The 20788-nt window shown below is 39.3% G+C and overlaps 1 pseudogene across 1 annotated transcript; it reads left to right on the top strand.

Moving 5' to 3' along the window:
* The first annotated feature begins 9660 nt into the window (after window positions 1-9660).
* Window positions 9661-11642, top strand: LOC147607531 (phospholipase A1-Igamma1, chloroplastic pseudogene; annotated as a pseudogene). The gene has a single exon (XR_015264682.1). The product of XR_015264682.1 is annotated as a phospholipase A1-Igamma1, chloroplastic pseudogene (transcript).
* Window positions 11643-20788: the final 9146 nt, after the last annotated feature.

Below are 20788 nucleotides of genomic sequence, written 5' to 3'. Positions count from 1 at the left end.
TATGGTTATCTACTTTTCTTATGTAGAATCTGAGTGCATACCAACAAAAGTCTCTTTCTATGGGATTGTGCGCGTGAGTGATGGAACTTCAAAAAGTTTGTTTGACACTTTGATTGCTGAACTCAAGAAGTGCAAGTTGGACCTATCCAAACTAATTGCGTTTGGATCTGATGGATGCTCCACCATGACATGTAAGGAAAATGGACTTTCAACTCTTCTAAAGAAAAATGTCAATCCTTTTCTTACATCAATACATTGTGTAGCACATAGAACTGCACTTGCCGTCTCTAATGTAGCTAAGAGTAATGACACTTGTAAAAGGATAGATAAACTTGTCAATAGTTTAGCTACTTTTTACAATGCGAGCTCTAAGCGCAAAGAAGCACTACGTGATTTGCAAGAGGATTTGGCTTGTCCCATTTTGAAGTTACAACATACTTATGATATTCGATGGTTAAGTCAATATAATGCTTTGAAATCTATTTGTAGATCATTTGATGCTATCTTGGCTGAGGTAAGAGAGAAAAACTCTCATCTCCACAATGACATTGCGGAGTTTGAGTTTATTTATTGCTTATTTTTCTTGGCGGATATACTCAAAGGTTTGGCTTCCTTAAGTAAAATGTTTCAAAAAGATCATGTTGATGTAACCACAATCAATGGTCTAGTTGACAACGAGATTGATCGTATCAAACAATACTACATGGAAGAACCACAACCCGACTGCAATGCTTTTACACATGGAGTAGGAGGCTTTGAAATTTTGCCAGAATATGGATCCGAAAAAGGTCACCTCTTTTCTCTTCGTGAATCACTTCATGGTAATGTTTTCTTTGATGAGTCAATAAAACGCGATATTTATGGTGAAGATTTAAAGAGAGCTTTAGAATTTCAAACCTCTTTTTCTTCTTCTATCATTGCCAACTTGCAAACAAGGTTTGAAGATAATTCCATACTTAGCAACATGAAGATCCTTGTTCCTGCACAACATCCACTCTTAGAGCGACCGTTGAAAGCATATGGGATCGAAGAAGTTACGAAGTTAGTGTCATTTTATGGTAAGGATCATGTACTAGGTATGTTTGAATTTAAAGCATTGGTTGATGGTGATGAGTTAAAAAAAGAGTTTAGAACTTTCAAAAATCAAGCTCCAAAAGACTTTGTCCGATATAGCCTAGTAGAAGTCGCTTCTTCAATAGCCAGCAATGCTTCATGGAGAGCGATATATCCCAATTTACTAACGCTTTGTCAAGTTGCATTAGTTCAATGTTGTAGCATTGCAGTGTGCGAAAGAGGCTTTAGTGCGAGAACCATGATCAAGTCTCGCCTTCGAAATAGGCTTGAGACTAAAAGTCTTGATGCTCTTATGAAGATTGCTATTGAAGGGCCAGAAAAATTGTGTGAGGAAGAGCTTCTAGAATGCATTGAGATTTGGAGTGCAAAGGCTCATCGACATCTTTTTAGTTCAGAAGGTATTTGTTCACTTATTGTTCAATAGTGATTTCTTTTATTGTTTTTTGAAACAATTATTATCCATGACTAACACTTTTATGAAGAGGGAAAAAGAGGAGTAGATAGACTACTCCTCTTTTTCCCAAGGGAGCTTGGTGTAGCCATGTAAAATGGCGAAGGGGTTCAAATCCCCTACTCTCTCTTAGGTTGGAGATGGCGAAATTTCTTTGTTTGCGAGACATGCTTTTGGAGGTGATTACCTTGCATGCTACTTTTTAACTTTACTCATTTGATATGAAATTATCATGAATAGAATATCTATTTGCTTGTTTATTATTTACAGATATTTCATGCAATTATAGAAGCATTCGGTGTTCAAGATTTTAGAGGATTGGAATTTGGGTGGATGCTTTAAACTTATGTTGATTCCAGAATCCAAATGAGACTCAAGTTAAAAGGTATGATTCTTGAAACATTTACAACACTTAAATTATTTTTTTAAAGGTTCATGTTTTGGGTTTGTTATTGCTTTCAAGAGAAGCATTTTCCATCTACTAGTCTCCAATTAGTTTGGTTAGCAAATCTTGCTACTTGTTTTCTAGCAAAGTATAAATTTGTAGTATGTAAAACTTGTTCAAATTTTACCCAAGAAGGTCTTTGGCCGGCTCGTGTAGATATGAAGAGGATATGAATTGCTCATTTTTTTCGAAACCTGTTCACTCATTAGAGAGGAGGATTTCAACATAGCTCAATTTTTTAAATTTCCCGAACACTGGCCGCAACATCAATATGTAGATAATAGTCCTGGGAGCTATTACACGACTTACAATCCCAGCACACGAGGGTGGTGTCACAACATGTCCGTTAATAACCTGCGCACGTTCTCCACGCCTTCGTGTCACATGTCCGTTGAGAGAGCACGACTCACAACATGTCCGTCAATAACCTGCGCACATTCAATTGGGGTCTGGTCTCTACTCATCACCAAGGCCCCCACTATAGTACATATAAAACCTATCTTCCAAGGCAAATCTTTGGCCCGAATCTCTCTGGGTGATTTACACTGCTTCAAAACAATAGTTAAAACAAATATTAATTGTAGCATTGCATATTCATAAGAAAACATGGTATACTTACTCGTGAGTTCCTAGCAAACTCGTTTAGACTAACTTGATCTTCAAAGGTTCTTCAAATGTTATGCATCCACCGAAAAAGATTACGACCCTTTTCAGACATGGTGTCCACTCTTGAATTTCTTCAAAAGGTTGTGCAATATCCACACTAAAGGATTGCCACTTTTAAAACATGGTGTCCACGTTTGAAATCCAAGTACATGTACACTCGTTGAATCAGTGATATTCAAAGGTTGTAATTAAAAAAAAAGTAAGGACTCTCAAGTTTAAACAACAAGGAATAAGGTAAGGACTAACAAGTTCATTCCACTCTAAAGGATTGCCACCTTGCCACCTTTTCAAACCTAAACCTACTTGAATGGTCGAGTCCAAAGGACTACGATAGAAGTTCATCTACGTCTCTTCTAAAGGCACCATGTGCTTATTTACCATATCATCTTTGACCATGTGCTTATCAACTGTATCCAGTATGACGATGTGTTTCTCAAATTTAACATACATGGATAAAAACTTCAAACAAGTTATGCTCATCCTGATTTTCCTTCGCTTTCAAATGTTTGAAAACTACAAAAGCATAATGGGGGCATTTGTTAATTAATGGGGGTATGTTTAATTAATGTTGCTATAAATCTTATAGCTAAAGAGTACTATGCATGATATGTAATTTATATTTTGGAAGGGGTTCACAAACATTGTAAATTGATGTAAAGTCTACATTTATTACATAAAGCAAAATGGAATATTTCACGCATTATATCTGTATGACTTTCATGCTAGCTTACACTTATTAATGTTACTTTTCGTTGTTTTCAATAGGCTATGATATATCACTCCTTCATTGAAGATTTTCAGAACAGAATATTATTAAACGGATGTGTTGAGTTTTTTCACAAACATTTGAAATCACATTCTTAAGGATCTTTTATGCAAATGCATTGTGTAGAATTGCTTGTTGAGAATGTTTCCTTGAAAATGACTAACACATTTTGTGTGTTCATGTTTCTTTCCATTGGTTTCATATTGATAATGTACAATAATAAAGTGGATTCTTATTTTGAAAATTCATGCTATAATTATTCCATTAATTTAAGGGACTTGTCTTACTTTCTACTCCAAACGATTGAATTATCACATGATTTTCAACTTTTATTTGTCTAAGATTGAACAAATATTTATTTAGGAGACACATTTTGAGTATCGCTTCTCTCTCTCTCTCTCTCTCTCTCTCTCTCTCTCTCTCTGCGTATGTGTGTGTGTGTGTGTGTGTGTGTGCGCGCGTGCAAGTGCAAAGACACATTTTGAGTATCGCTTCTCTCTCTCTCTCTCTCTCTCTCTCTCTCTCTCTCTCTCTCTCTCTGCGTATGTGTGTGTGTGTGTGTGTGTGCGCGTGCAAGTGCAAAGAGAGAGAGAGAATAGAGAGAATATATATATATATTATATAGAGAGAGATAATATATATATATAATGTATAGAGAGAGAATAGCTCTAGTCTCCCTCTCTCTTTGCATGTGCACACACACTCACCCGTATATGTTCTCTCTCTCTCTCTCTCTCTCCACATGCACACACACACACACAAACATATATATATATATTCTCTGTGTCTCTCATTGCAAATGCACACACACACATATGTAGAGAGAGAGAGAGAGAGAGAGGGGGGTGGGTGTGTGTACTCTTTTATTAAAAATAAAATGTTCAATTTGAAAGCATTTCTATGTTCATGTGGAGTTTTTTTGGAAATGTGTACTTGAAGATTTTTGAGCTTAATGATAGCTATCAAAACCGTACAATTTTGGGTGGATACATGGATACCATGTTGTACATGGGAAACACCCATTTAAGGATGCATGGTAGGGCCCATATAAGGGAACATAGGTAGGATAGAGGATGAAAAGATGCAGGGGGGAAGAGAGCTTGAGCTCTTGCAAGCACACACACACACTCACAAAGCCCTAATAGAGAACACACAAGGTGAGAGGCTGAAAATCTTCTTCTTCTCTACTCAACACTCAACACACACTATACAAGAATAAGAGTACTCATAATATGAAAGGTACTCAACCAATACATACACGGGTTCTCTATAGTGTGAACCCGACTAAATGAGCTGGCGCTATAATTATGCCAGTCTCTAGAATGGCTGTCACACAGCCTGTCATCCCACTGGCTGCATATCACCCAAGATCTCACCAACCATGCCAGTGGTGTAAGTGTGGGGCCTATCCCCTAGGCGGGTCATCAGTGGCCACCGCCTCATTAGACGAGCTCGATATCTCAACACTCCCCCTCGAGCTTAACTCCATCTCATGTACACTAAGCGAAGCCCTGAATCTGCGGAGCTTCTCTGTACCCAATGCTTTGGTGAAAATGTCAGCTACCTGATCCTCTGTGCTGACATAAACAAGGTCAAGATCTCCTGCCAAGACCTTCTCTCTGACGAAGTGGTAGTGGACCTCTATGTGCTTCGTATGAGCATGAAAGACTGGGTTCCTGGCCAATTGTATACTGCTAATGTTGTCACAGAAAATGACAACTTGTCTATCCACCACTGATAGACCCAAATCTGCAAGTAGCTTTCTCAACCAAGCTACCTCACATGCTGCCATAGCAGCTCCTCTGTACTCGGCCTCTGTACTTGATAGAGCAACCGTAGGCTGCTTCTTGCTGCTCCAAGTCACAACAGCACTCCCCAAAGAAAACATGAATCCACTCGTAGATCTTCTATCTGAGATACTACCAGCCCAATCAGCATCTGTGTACCCATGTACACATATCTCTGTCCCAGTCTCATAGAAACGTCCACAATGCAAAGTAGACTTCACATACCTCAGTATGCGTCTCACTGCATCCAAATACGGTTTCCATGGAACCTGCATAAACTGACTCACCAACCCAACAGCATAGCTCAAATCTGGTCTGGTGATCGTCATGTAGATCAAACTTCCTACTATGCTCTTGTACATAGTAGGATCCTCCAAGATCTCTCTTGAATCTGCACTCAACTTGCCATTCTGATCCAATGGCACAGAAATAGGCTTACAGCCTGTCATACCATACTTGGACAACATGTCCAAGCCATACTGTCTCTGCAGTAATCCAATACCATGTGGTGACCTAATCACCTCAATGCCCAAGAAATATCTGAGCTCCCCCAGATCCTTCATCTCGAACTTCTGTCTAAGCAAGTTCTTTACATCAAAGATCTCTGCATCATGGTCCCTCGTAATGATCAAGTCATCTACACAGATGACAACAAGCACAACCCCTCTATCACCATGTCTCACATACAATGAGAAATCTACATTGGCTACATGAAAGCCAATAGTGACAAGATATTCAGAAATCTTGTCAGACCATGCTCTTGGTGCTTGCTTTAAGCCATACAAGGCTTTCTTCAACCTGCAAACATGCTCGAGGTTACCCACATCCTCATAACCAGGTGGCTGCAACATATACACCTCTTCTTGCAAATCCCCATGCAAGAATGCATTCTTTACATCCATCTGATGTAAAGACCATTGCTTTGACGCAGCCACTGCTATCACAACTCTCACCGTTGCCATCTTAGCAACTGGGCTGAAAGTTTCCTCATAATCAATCCCATATGTCTGTGCATATCCTTTGGCTACCAATCTAGCCTTGTACCTGTTTATGCTCCCATCACTGTTATGTTTAACTTTGTACACCCACTTGCATCCAATGGCTTTCTTGCCTTCAGGCAATTGCACTAAATCCCAAGTTTCATTTCCATATAGTGCATCCATCTCCTCATCCATAGCTTTCTCCCAACACACATTTCCAACAGCCTCATCAATGCATGTGGGCTCAACAACCTGCACAACCTTTGCCATATATGCATAGTGATGTGCCACATAACCATCATATGTAATCTTTCCACAGGGTTCTTCACTCTCCCTAATCTTCGCAGCTTTTCATTCATGGCTTCCATAGCCTTCTTTACACTAGGTGTTCTCATAGCTGGGATCCCAAGCTCCTCATCAAGGCTCATATCTGAGCCACTAGACTCTCCATCAACATGAGAATGCCCTGCAGAAATGTCAGGCATACCAAGGGGCTCAACCACTTTCTCTTTTCCTTTACGTGATGTACTAATCACATTTGCAGGACTGGTATTATGACGCAGCCTGCCACTCCATGGTCTATCAACAGACCCACTAGATGAGGACTCTCCTGGTCCACTCAAAGACTATGATTGCTGACCTGCATTCTGTGCAACCACACTTCCACTCACATCAGCCCCAACAGCTTCTTTTTCAGCAGCATACCAACTGCTCATCTCATCAAAGACAACATCCCTGCTTACCCTCAACTCACGTGTAGCAGGGTTATAACACCTGTATCCCTTTTGCTCAAGGGAGTATCCAATAAACACACATTTTTCAGCCTTTGGTTCCAGCTTAGTTCTCAGCTCATCTGGCACATGCACATATGCAATGCATCCAAAAACTTTCAGATGAGACAAATCTGGTTTTCTGCCAGTAAACCTCTCCTCTGGAGTTACATCATGTATGGTTGCAGTTGGAGTCCTGTTCATGATGTATACTGCTGTAGAAACAGCCTCAGCCCAATAGCAATGCGGCATATTCTTCTCTTCCATCAATGCTCGCGCAATCTCTGCAATGTGCCTGTTTTTCCGCTCAGCAACTCCATTTTGCTGCGGAGTGTATCTGCATGTGAACTGTCTCCGAATACCATTCTTCTTCAAAAATTCAGAGAACTCATTGGAGAAGTATTCTCCCCCTCCATCTGACCTTAGGCACTTTACATATTTCCCTATTTGCTTTTCAACCAAAACTCTGAAATTCTGAAAGTGAGTGAAAACCTCACTCTTCTCCTTCATGAAATATACCCACACTTTCCTTGTGTGGTCATCAATGAAAGTCACATAATACCTGCAGCCTCCCATAGATATGGTCTTCGTAGGACCCCATACATCTAAATGCACAACATCTAGTGCATTTCTACTCACATATCTATTACGTGGAAACACATGCTTTGTTTGCTTCCCAAATTGGCATGCTTCACATATTTTCTGCATACCTTCTAGTTTAAATTTTGGCAGCCCTGTCACAATTCCTTTTGTCTGCATAGACTTCAATCTCTGCACATTTACATGTCCAATCCTTTTATGCCAAATGTCTATGTCTGCAACAATTCCTGAACCATTTGCAAACATCGCAGCACTCATTTCAGGCATGTCTACATTCAACGTAAACATTCTGCCCACTCTGTTGCCTTTTGCAACCAACCTGCACTTATCTTTGAAATCTTCAACATAACACCCATCAGGGTTAAACCGAACCTGCAAACCCTGCTCAATCATCTGGCCAACTGAAACCAGATTCTTTGTTATGTTCGGTATATGAAGTACATCTGCAAGGTACTTCACTTTGCCATCCTGCATAGATATTTTTCTTTTCAAACAAATCCACAACTCTCATAATTTTGTTAGAATTGATTCTTAGATCCTATAGAAGTGTTGAAGAGGTTTTGCCAATGTATGTTATTTCCTCTTGCATAGTCAACACAATCCCAACAAAGGACCACTTATATGTTAATTACCTACACCCCTTCCCCAGTTTAAAAGGAAAGTCGTGAACATCAGCGCCAAACTCACTTGTTAAAATTGGACACTTGAACATTTCAATTGCACAGTTACAAATTTTTCACACATGTTATCCAATGTGAACTTATTGGACGACTTGCCCCGACATTCTTCGCAACTCAATGTTGTGTCCCCTTTTGTCTAGAAGATGGAATGTCATGACACACAAGGTGACATTGAGCTTGATGGATACACATTCCCATTGTCGGCAATGCCATGTTAAATCAAAGCAAGGATGATTCATCATGTTATGCAAGTTCTCATCTATGCATGTAATATTTCATTGTCTCTACAAGTCCTGAAAAAAAAGACATGTGTACTAAAGCACAAGACGACATGCAATACATGTGTAAGGGAGGCATAATGAGGCAAATCTAATGAGTGATGAATGGAGCAATATAATAAGAGGATGATAGATAGGTAAACGGGCATTAGGTAGGGCCAGATAGGCAACCTTTTTCGACACCCACCAATGCATTTGGATGGAGCCTAGCCATTATATAATCCTTGAAAGACTATATTTTGTTTTGTGAAATAAATTCAAGCTTTGTATCAATTTACAATGTTAATTGACCACTTCCAAAATGTAAATTGAATGAAGGTTTTTCTTTTTCTTTTTCTTTTACATAGCATACGTAGTTCTCTCTTTATCTATAAGATACATAACAATATTTTTTTTAAAAAGCCCCCATTACGCCTTTTTATTTTTCTTCTAAACATGTGAGAGTTAAGAAAAGTCAGTATGGGCCTATAACCTATTTTAAATACGAACGCATCTACATTATTTGACAAGAACATTGTCACTGTTGCTACAATTCATAAGGACATGGTCAAAATCGATATGGTTACTATTCGTAAGGACATGGTCAAAGTGGATATAGTTACTGAGCACATGGTGCCTTTAGAAGAGACGTAGATGGACCGCTATTATAGTTCTTTTGAACGGACCATTCAACCTTTGAGGATCGAGTGATTCTAAAGGGCACGCCATGTTTTTTTTTTGATGGCACTATGGATGTACAACCTTTCACGCAAGTGAGTGGATTATTTAAGAGTGGACACCATATCTCCAAAGGTGGCACTGTGGATATTGCATAACCTTTTGAGGAGACGGTGCCTAAACAGGTGAGAATCCTTTTATGTGGATGTATAACCTTTGAGGACCCACTGATTCTAAAGGGCACACCATGTTTGTTTATTTTATCAATATGCCACGCTTTAAGTAATATCAATGAGGTAGTGATTCGCAGGTGCGGGTCAAAGGTTTGCCTTAGACAATATATATATGGCCTTGGTCATCAACTGAGGTCACCTCAACGCTGAAGCAAATTGCTTTACAAACACGTGGTGAACGTGAGCAGGTTGACGGGCATGTTGTGACACCACCCTCGTGTGGCTCTATAAATATGCCGAACGGAGCACCCGCATCAAACGCTGCAATTAAGATTCAACCCTCGTCTTCATAACTACTAGTTCCCCCAAGTCTAGTAAACTACTGATTGCCAAAGTCGCTCTCTCTCAGGGCCCTATCATCTCCCAAGTTTCGTTCTTTAACTCTAGTAATTGCGCCGGTCCCTTATCTTTAACTCTCTTTCTCCCCCTCTCTTACACCTGCGAAACAAAATCACCTGCAAAATGGCTCCCAGCTCCTTGCGCCAATTACTCCTCCTTCAATCAGAGTCAGGCCACGACGTTACCACGACACGTTCTCGACGGCCCAAGATTGCTCACAAATGGAGAGAAATCCAAGGAGCCCGTGACTGGCAAGGCTTGCTCGACCCGGTTATGGACGACGCCTTGAGAGAGGAGATCATACGGTATGGAGAGCTCACGCAGGTGTGCTACGACAGCTTCGATTCCGATCCCGAGTCCACACACTACGGCCGGTGCAAGTTCAGGCGGGCCAAGCTTTTCCAGGAGCTGGACATGGCGGACTGCGGCTACCAAGTCACCAAGTACCTGTACGCGACGTCAGAGTTCTCCTTCCCAGGGGTGATGTTCTTCCCCGACGGATCAGAGGAAAGGCAGTGCAACTGGATGGGCTACGTCGCTGTCTGCACCTCAGCCGAGGAAGTTGCCAGGCTGGGACGGCGAGACATTGTGGTGTGCTGGCGGGGGACGGTCACCTCCACGGAGTGGGCGGAGGACTTCCGCGACGTGCTGGTGGCCGTGGCGCCACGGCTGCGGGACGACAACGCCCACAAGGATGACATAGCTGCAGTTGGCGCCCGTCGCACTCATCTGCATGAGCACCATGGCCACCACACCGCTGAGTGGCTTCATCGCCATGCCCTGCAAGAGGAAGTGGAGGAAGAAAAAATAGACTTGGACATTCACACCGGCGTGAAATCGGAGCGCGGCTTCCTCAGCCTCTACACCTCCACCCTGGAGGGTTCCCGTTTGAACCGCTTTAGCGCCAGAGAGCAGCTAAGGCAAGAGATCCGAAGGCTGCTAGATCTCTACAAGGATGATGCGGTGGAGCTCAGTATCACGGTGACTGGCCACAGCCTCGGGGGAGCACTCGCCACCGTCAGCGCCTACGACCTGGCCCTTTCGGGCGAAAACCTCTATTGCATGCGCGCACAGCACAGGAGCCAAACCGCTCCCAACACTGGCGTATCTGCTACACAAGCCGAACACGTTGGCGAGAATATGGTGGCTGCGCCTATCACTGCCTTTACCTTTGGCTGCCCTCGCGTCGGGAACCGCGCCTTCAAGGACCACTTTCAGGCGCTGGGTATCAAGATGCTGCGCGTGGTTAATGACAACGATATCGTGCCCAAAGTTCCTGGCATCCTCGGCAACGAAAACATACCACGCCTAGTAAGGCCGATTCTCGACGCCATGCGGTGGACCTATTTCCACGTCGGCACAGAACTCCTACTGGATAACAACCGCTCGCCCTTTCTCAAGCCTACCAGGAACCTGCACTTCCTTCACAATCTCGAGGTCTACCTGCACATGGTAGACGGCTACCCAGGCGCTGGCAAAGAAGCAGGTTTCGTCCCCCATGGCAGGGACCTGGCACTCATCAACAAGCACACCTCGGTCCTCGTTGACGGCTATGGCATTCCTTCCTTCTGGTGGCAGGATAAGAACAAGGGCCTGCGCAAGAACGCTAAGGGCCTCTGGGCAGTGCCTGAGAGCCCCAACGAGGACACTGCCCAGAGCCCCAAGGAGGAGGAAGGCAACCCGCCTAGGTACGCCGCTGCTTAATGCCCTTGCGTGCACACAACTAGTTGCCCACACAAATTCTAGTAACCCAAGCTTGACTGTCATTTCCTTGTAGTTAGGTTATATCTCATATTACTTTGACAGTGCAGCATTTTACTCAAAACACAGTTCTGAGGATTTTGTTGTATTGTATAACTTTTAATCTAATATTACCATTTAGAAGCAACATGTAAAAGTTCAAGTTCTTTCATCCACCATGGGCATTCTTGAATTCGTGATTACAACACTAAAAAGCTTCTAAAGTTGGGTTTTTCTTGTTTTTGACATATTTTCACTTTGAGACAAATATATACCCTACTGGGAGAAATTATACCTTGGTTTCTTTCTCCATATTACTCTCTTCTTCTCCTTTTTTTGGACAAGAACAAATATATATTATGTCCTGTCTGAATAAAAGTTATACAAAAGGTTTGGTTAAGTCTTAATAAAAGTTATACAAAAGGTTTGGTTAACTCCTTTCCAAAGAAAGCGAGGAACAAAATAGAATCCTTAAAGTAAGAGAGGATAGAAATACCCAAAAAAAAAATCTCAATAGAATTGTGTGAGTATGCAAGTGTTTCATACGTGTTCCATCTTTGTAATGATACTTGAATCTTTAAAAGGCTCCATCATTTTGTGTCATACCTTGCTTAGGGCAAGGGGGTGTCTTTGGGTAGACTCATGTGGTCAAGCTCTTCTATCAAGCTTGATGGGAGGGTTTTAGGTGTTGGCACACTATGTTCTTTTGTAGTACATGGTGTTGCAATTTAGAGCCTAAATCAATAAGCATGAATCAATAAGTGTCCTTGTAATTCCAAGCACAAGTACTAATTTTATTATGTTCTTCGAAGGCATACTTGATTTTAAGAGCAATGTGTTTTTCGAGATCATACTTGATGGGTGTGAATTTTGCTCACATTTAAAAATCATATTTCATAATGTATTTATATTGTTTTTTATTTTCCTCACTTTATTTGAATAGATTCTTGAATTATTTAAAGATTTGCAAAATAATATATTGTAAGCCAAGTGTACAGAGGAAGCGCAAGACGCTCTTGGAGGTGGAAGAGGTAAAGGGATGGGTATAGGAAAATAGACATCAAAGAGAGGGGCTCATAAGAAAAGAGCCCTACGAACTAGTGTTTACTCTATTGAGAGATGGAGGTGAGGGAATGGAGCAAGGAGAAAATTCATATGTGGGACTATAAAACTTCAAGGTGATATCATGAGGAACAATGTGAGGGAGAGGGTACCATTCATGTGAATCTAGACCTAGACACTAACTTGACAAGGTAGTGGGGATGAATTGCAAAATTATAAGGGTGGGATGTGATATCTAGATGTAGGATCCTACATACTTATGATTGTCCAAGGATACTATTATGGCGGAGAGGGTGTCATTCATGTGAAGTAACATAAACATTGGATTCACAAAGTAGTGGACATGAATTGCAAAATAAAAAGGCTAGGATATGATTTCTAGATGTAGGATCCTACACTCTTATGATTGTCCAAGGATGCCCTTATCTAGGATCCTACACTCTTGTGATTGTCTATGGATACCCTTGTGTAGGTTGATTCAAAGGTTAGGGGGTTAAGTCCAGATGTCACCTCACTGAAATTAATACTTCAATCAAAAGAATATGTACGAGAGAAGGGCACTTTTGTAGTGTCATTACATAAGAAAATGAAGAATCTTTAGTGGTGGTAGAAGATGTAAATGAAAAAGAGTTTCAGAGGGAGGTGGAAATGACTGAAGAATTACATTTCTTTTCAAATAATATGTTTTATGTAATGGAAGGAAATGATCGCACAATAGCATGATTATCCTTGTGAAGCTCTTGAAGAGTTCAGGGATAAGCAAATCAGAGTTATGAGAACTATATAATTCATTTGAGAAAGATAATTGAAATGTCTTATTTAATAGCTTGTCTACAGAGAAGAATGTGTGATTGTGATTGATTTTTTCCTTTGAGTTGATGAAACTTTTATGTGAAGACTTTAATTATTGGTTCCTTAACAAAAAGGAATATGTTGAATAAGCATGCTTTTGTTTTTCCATCTTGTAGAGATGAGCTTATCAACACTCATAACATCTATAGGGTAGATGCATCATAATACTGAAAGAGTTGTCACTTGTAGATGTGGCTATCATTAATAATATTAGAAAGAAAAGGTGTGCATCCATGGTATCCTCTTAGTAGATGCACAACCATTGCATCCTCGTAGAAGAGGCACAACCATTATATCCTCTTATTAGGGGCTAGATGGCTAAGCTTGTATATCAAGTATGTTTTTTTTGGGTATTTTTTAAAGTTGACAAATTCTTGGTGGTTTTCTTTTCTAACTTTCCATGCTTACAGGTGAGATACCAAACAGTTCTTTAAAAGTAACTAGTAAGTGAGGGTAGTTATTCCTCAAGAGGACCTATAGAGCAAGAGAGGAGAAGAAGCCACATAAGTTGTAGTATGACAAGATAGAAAAGTAGTTTTGTGGTGGAATAGAATTAAATTTAGGTTTAAACAAAGTCTTGCAAGGATCATTTAGGTTTAAACAAAGTCTTTTGAGAATGTTTTGCAGGGATCATTTATTTGGTTTCAATTCTAGATTAAATAAATCAACCATTAAAGTTGTATTTTTTGTGTGGTGGGTATTGAATATATTGAATCATTTTATTGGGGATAAATTAAGAAGAAAGGTCTTTGATTTAAAAGGACTTGTCGACACATCCTTGGCAAAGTTGACAATGTTTTCAGTGTGATCCACCCCATTTTTTTTGAAGCCAAAATTTGAGAGATCCAAGACTACGATCTCTACAGTAGGGATTTTTTCTTCCCGTATTGAGAGAGAGCGTGTTTATGCATCATGGATCTCCTTCGATTGTCTTTTCTTTTATTGTAACCACCTGGCTTATAACTTACTTTGATGTTAAAGACCATTTTTTTGCTTGGATGTTATTATTATGTTAACTTTTTAGGTTTCAGGTTCTTGTGTATCCATTAAATACAGAATGGGCTCCTTACTCTTCTTGGGGTAGGTTTTTATGGTGTTGTACCTTTTTCGTTTTTACAGGTTCTTGTATACCAAAAATGGGAACCTTACCCTTCCTAGAAGCATATCCATGTTTTACCTCTTCTACTCTTAAGGCTGCGAGCTTCTTATGGTACTCTAATATGGTTACTATTACTAGTTTGTCCTTTTTCCGTATTTGATGGAGATCCTTATAATTATTTGTCAATCACCTTGGAAAATGAATCCCCTTTCTTAGGTATTGAGAGGACAAGGTTACTTTGATATAACCCTTGACCTTGTAGCGTTGGCTTTGGCACACATATGATTTCCATCAGTAGAGTTGGGAAAAATGGCTTCATCTTTTTGTTGGAGTTGCACCCTTCAACTTCTCTATGGGTTGTGGGAAACTAGACTAACATGTTCCCTTCATAGGATTCCTATTCTTTGTTCAATTCACTAATGAAGCTACTTAACGACTTGGTAACGAGTTGGGAAAAACTAACAAACCCCACAATGGCAATTTCATCTTTGTTTTGTCAAGATCATGTTTAACTCTTGTTTTGTTAAGTTATTTCATGCTTAATTTTGTCCCAATTTGTCAATTTTTGCTTGAATTGTGTTTAATTTTACATTAATTTGTTCATTTTGTTGTGTTTTTCTATTTAATTTTGTGACACAAAATAAAAAACGCCATTCAATTTGTGCTTTCGAGCACTAAGGAGCTTCAATTTTGTAAATTTATAGTCCACATCGTTCTCTTGATGATTCTTCATTGTGCTTATTAAATGAAGATTGTTTGCGTGTAATTGTGAATTCAATTGGTGTATTGTTGGGAACCTAATGGGTGTGGGAACGGTCAACGGGAATCTTAGGAATTGGAGCATAGAAAAAAGGGTTAATTGCTCTTGAAAAAGTCTTCAAAACCTACTCTCTGGAATGAGATATGGGATGTAGGTTTCATACTCCATGGCCGGGCTCTTGTCCTCTCACCATCTAGACCAACAATGACCACAATACCTTTGCTGTCTCCTTTTTTGCTTTGCATTACCACCCCACAAATGAATGTCATTTCTATATCCAACAGAGCCATCAGGTGCGGTGTGGAAAATGTGTTCTTACAAATTCGATTCATCTTAGAATTGGTTGAAATTGGAAAAAACTTGCTCAATTTGAGGGTGAAGGAAGAAAAAGCTAGCTAAAAAATATAATATTGTAAAATTCCTAAAATTGGCTAGTCCAAGCTCTAGTTGTTCAACGAGTGCTGCCATGTTGCACAATCAGGCCTACCCTATTGTTGCACTTGTTCGCGAGTGACTCTCGAATGTTGCGCAGGGCCCTACCTCACTGCTTTACTACCCTCCTTGCTGTTGTGCTACCAGGCTTCGTAGGTACCCACCTTGCTCTGACTGGATAATTATCCCATGCACGTGCTTCTTCTAAGGCTGTTGTGTAATTGAATTGATTTTATTTTTAGATAATTGGTCTTCACTAGTAACCCAATTTTTAAATAATCTTCTCTTGAAGAGTTTTTGAAGGTTTCAAATTTTAGCCCTTACATTGGCCAAGTTTTATATGCTCATGTAAAACATTTTTTTGAATCAATGGAAGGTAAAATTCCATAACAAATACATTACAACAAAGGCCATAAAAAAATAAAATTTTGGAGCATTGTCTTTGCACCATGCAGGGACATTGTCCCTCGATCCTGCTTGACAAAATTGCACCAGGAGGGTGACAAGGCCTTGACCCCATGTCGTGCAGCCGACACACCATATGTAGAACCACCAAGTAGGCATTAGTGCAAAGTGTCCTATCTATGTAGCCAAACCTTGTCCATGCTAAAGCATTTACACTCTAAATGTGTATATATTAAAAAAGTGTATATATATTAAAAAGGATAAAAATTCATTCATATGTATATTTATTAATTTAAATATATATTAAAAAGAGAAATTTATCACAAAAAAGAAAAATGTTTGCCTTTGATTCCTCTTTTTTTCATTTTTAATTCATGCCTTTTCATTTTTTATTTTTTGTTTTGGATCTTCATTTCTGTTTTTATTTCTTGGTTTTCATTTTTTATTTTTACATCTTCTAACCATTTGAATATTTTATTTTTATTAATTAATTAATTTAGTTATTTAAAAAAAGAAAAAAATAAAACTAATTAAAAAATAACAAAAAAAGACGAAAGAGAAAAAGGGAATGGGTAAACAGTTACGAGAAAATTGCATAAATCTATGCATAAGCCATTTACATTAAGCTTATGCATAAACCATATGCATAAGACTTAATGTAAAAGCCTTATGGATATGGCTTATGCATTAGGCTTAATGCATAAGCCATATGCATGAGGCTTTTACATTAAGTCCTATGCATAAGACTTAATGCAAAAGCCTTATGGATATGGCTTATGCATTAAGCTTAATGCATAAGGCTTTTACATTAAGTCTTATGCATAAGCCATCTACATTAATGGCTTAATGTATAAGCCATGTGCATTAAGCTTTTTGCATAAGCCTTTTACATTAAGTCTTATGCATAAGAACATAATGCATAAGGTTTAATTCATAAGCTTAATGTAAATGGCTTAATACATATGCCTTATGCATAAAGGTTTAAGCCATTGACATTAAGCTTAATGCATAAGCCCTATGCATTAAGCTTTATGCATAAGGGTTTTACATTAATTCTTATGCATAAGAACATAATGCATAAGGCTTAATACATATGGCTTATGCATAAACGTAAGGTATATGGCTTTTAATGCTTATCGCTTATGTATAAAGCTTAAACCTTTATGGATAAGGCATATGCATTAAGCCATTTACATTAAGCTTATGCATAAGCCATGTGCATTAAGCTTATGCTCGCATAAGCCATGTGCATTAAGCCATATGGCTTATGTATAAAGCTTAAACCTTTATGGATAAGGCATGTGCATTAAGCCATTTACATTAAGCTTATGAATAAGCCATGTGCATTAAGCTTATGCAGAAGCCATGTGCATTAAGCCTTATGCATTACATTCTTATGCAGAAGGCTTAATTTAAAAGCCTTATGCATTAAGCTTAATCTATACGGATTACATTAAGCTTATACACTACAAGGGATTGGCTTTGTAGCGTCACAAATGGCGTCAGAAATGTCACACAAGGGAGGTGTAGAAAGTGATGCTAGAGGTGACGCCCCTGACATGATATAGAACGTCACTTTTAGCGTCATTTTTTATGACTCATAACGTCACTCCATGTTCAAAATTTAGTAATAGCTCACTTGAAGATGTGATGCTAACAGTGAGGCTATGCGTCATCATTTTCACCATTTTATGTGATGCATCATCATCCACCAATGTCAAAAACCATGTGTGACATGGATGGTACCTATCATCTCCATGCCATGTCACATAACGAACTTGAGTATATAACCAATCAACATGTTGATCACACTCAACCATGCATTCTCCCTCGAGCGCACAACCTTCTAGTGGATTTATATATTTTGCAACATGGCACCGTAGCACCACCCATCTTAGGAGCAACATCATCACCTGCTGCTGCCAATGCATTTCTAGAGTTCTTCTCTAGTGTCACTAAAGGGCACTCACAACCTCTCTGCTACTACTTTCCTGTGGCATCAACCCCCTCCATAGGGCTCTCCATTGCCACCACCTCTTCAAGTCCTTGATGAGCATCACATGACACCATGGCCATGAACAAGTTCAATTAAAATCGGTTTTTAACATTACCACATACATGTAAACTTGTATCCAATGCATCAGTATTCTCATGCTAAATGCATCTTTCACTTCTAAAAAACATTCTTAATCATATCAATCACTTCTGAGAAACGAAGTTCTCTTGGAGGCTTCATATGCTTCTCAAGTCCATCATAGTTTCAAATTTACTTTTTTAATCCTCACATATGACCCTTGTTAGGCCTTAGCAGTAGATGAATCCCTTATCTCTCTTGCGGCCACCAACACAAAGAGAAGGTGGACCTTCATTCCCGGTAAAGGGGCCTTATCTTAGAATAATCTCCCTAATTCTCTTCTCTACAACTTAGAAATATGCAAGAATGCACCTATGACTTTACTACTACAGGCAATCGCTGCTTGTGCTTTGAAACCACATCACAAGCTACACACCCCTTGCTTTGGTTACCTGTATCACCAGTCCTTAGTTTCCTTGCTATTTGTTTTCCTTGATGACCACTACCTTGCCAAAACAAACTATGAAGGAAATGTGTTTCTCGTGTTGGCCACAAACCATAGAGGAGCTCAAAAATCCAACTCCAACAAAAAGCTAAAGCCATTACCCATCTCTAGATCTACTACTAAATCATATATGGCTGCCAAAGCATGTGCTACAAGCTCAAGAGTTTTATCAAGGTTACTCTGTCATCTGGCCACCTAACAAATCAGCTTTATTATCCAAGGTGGTTGATAGGTATTTACAAGGATCTCCACCATCAAATACAAAAAAAAAGGCCAGACCAATGATAGTAGCCATATTAGAGTACCATAAGAAACTCTCACTTCTATAGTAAAAGAGGTAAGCTTGGCCAAGTAGCTCCTAATAAGAGGATAGAATGGTTGTGCCTCTAATGAGAGGATGCCATTGTTTCCAATCCTTTTCTCTTTTACATCTTCTTCCACCAAATATTCTTCAGTTTTTAATGTAATGACACTACAAAAGTGCCCTTCTCTAGTACATATCTTGTTGATTGAAGTGTTAATTTTCACTGCAGCAGTGACATCTGGCCTTAATCCCCTAACCTTTGTAAATGGGATAAACCTCCATAAGGATATCCTTAGACAATCATAAGTGTGTAGGATCCTAAATCTAGAAATCCAATCTCGCCCTTACAATTTTGCAAGCCATCCCCACTACCTTGTGAATCCAATTTCTGTCTACCCTCATCCCCTTCTTTCTTCAATTACAATTTTTCAAGTCATCCCCTTACAATTTTGCAAGCCATCCCTATTGCCTTGTGAATCCAATGCATGTTTCCTTCACACATGAATGGCACCCTCATCCCTTCTTTCTTCCCCATAACTAAATTGTTCTTCATGATATCACCTTAAAGGTTTCAAATCTTGCATGAATTTTCTCCTTGCTCCATTTCCACTCCTCCATCAACAGAGTTAACCCTAGTACGTAAATTGTTCTTCATGATATCACCTTAAAGGTTTCCTGTCCTGCATGAATTTTCTCCTTGTTTCATTTTCACACCTGCATCAACAGAGTTAACCCTAGTATGTAGGACTCTCTTCCTAGCCCATCCCTTGGATGTCAACTTTCCTCTACCTATCCGTTTACCTCTTCCACCTCCAAGAACACCTTTCCTTTCCTCCATATACTAGGTTGATTTCACAAAACTTTAAATAAGCATACAATATATCATTTTGTAAATCCGAATAATTCATGATTTTAGCCAAATAAAATGAAGGAAAATAAAAAACTATATGAATACATTACCACATATAATTTCTAAATGTGAGCAAGATTCACACCCATTAAGTAGACAAGAAGACATCCCTCTTAAAATAACATATGCCTTCCAAGAACATAATGACATTAGTATATGTGCTTCAAAATTATAGGTAAACTTGTAATATGAGTAAGATTCACACCCATCGAGTAGACAAAAAGACATTCCTCTTATAATATCATATGCCTTTGAAGAACATAATCGAATTAGTATATATGCTTTAAAATTTTAAGGATGTTTATTGATTTGGGCTCTAAACTACGATATATAATACGTAAGAACACAGTGTGCCAACATCTTAAACTCTATCGTTAGGCTTTTGATAGAAGATACATGACTATGCCTACATCGTCCATCCAAAGAAAACATCCTTTCTCTAAGAACGTATGACATGGAATGATGGAGCCTTTTATAAGATTCAAGGCTTAGTACAAAGATGGAACAAATATCAAAATCTCACACAGTCCACAAGGAAACATTAAGTTTATGAACCATATCATTCATGGCCACCAATAGGCAAAGTACAAATCAATAAAAACTACCTTCAAAAGGGAGTGCAAGGCTTGAAATGCTTTAATCCTTTTACAATGCCGCACATTGCTTGTCCTCACCTAAAAGCACAAGGTATCAGGTCTAACCAATGTACAGTGCTACCCGAATACTTAGGTGGGTAAAAAAGAAAGCAAAGGCACTTTCTGCTACACATGCACACATAGTATTGTTTGACAGAGAAATTGCAAGAACTGATCCTTATGCATGGCAGAGTTTTTATGCACACTATGCATGTTGTCCTTCCTGCAAGCATGGCCCACAAAGTCACAACACACTCATCTTGCTAATTCTCATGACAGTAATT

This window comes from Cibotium barometz, chromosome 55, assembly GCF_041138505.1.
Source record: "Cibotium barometz isolate CiBa-2024 chromosome 55, ASM4113850v1, whole genome shotgun sequence".
Lineage (NCBI taxonomy): Eukaryota > Viridiplantae > Streptophyta > Polypodiopsida > Cyatheales > Cibotiaceae > Cibotium > Cibotium barometz.
This window is presented reverse-complemented; position numbering and strand designations above follow the sequence as displayed.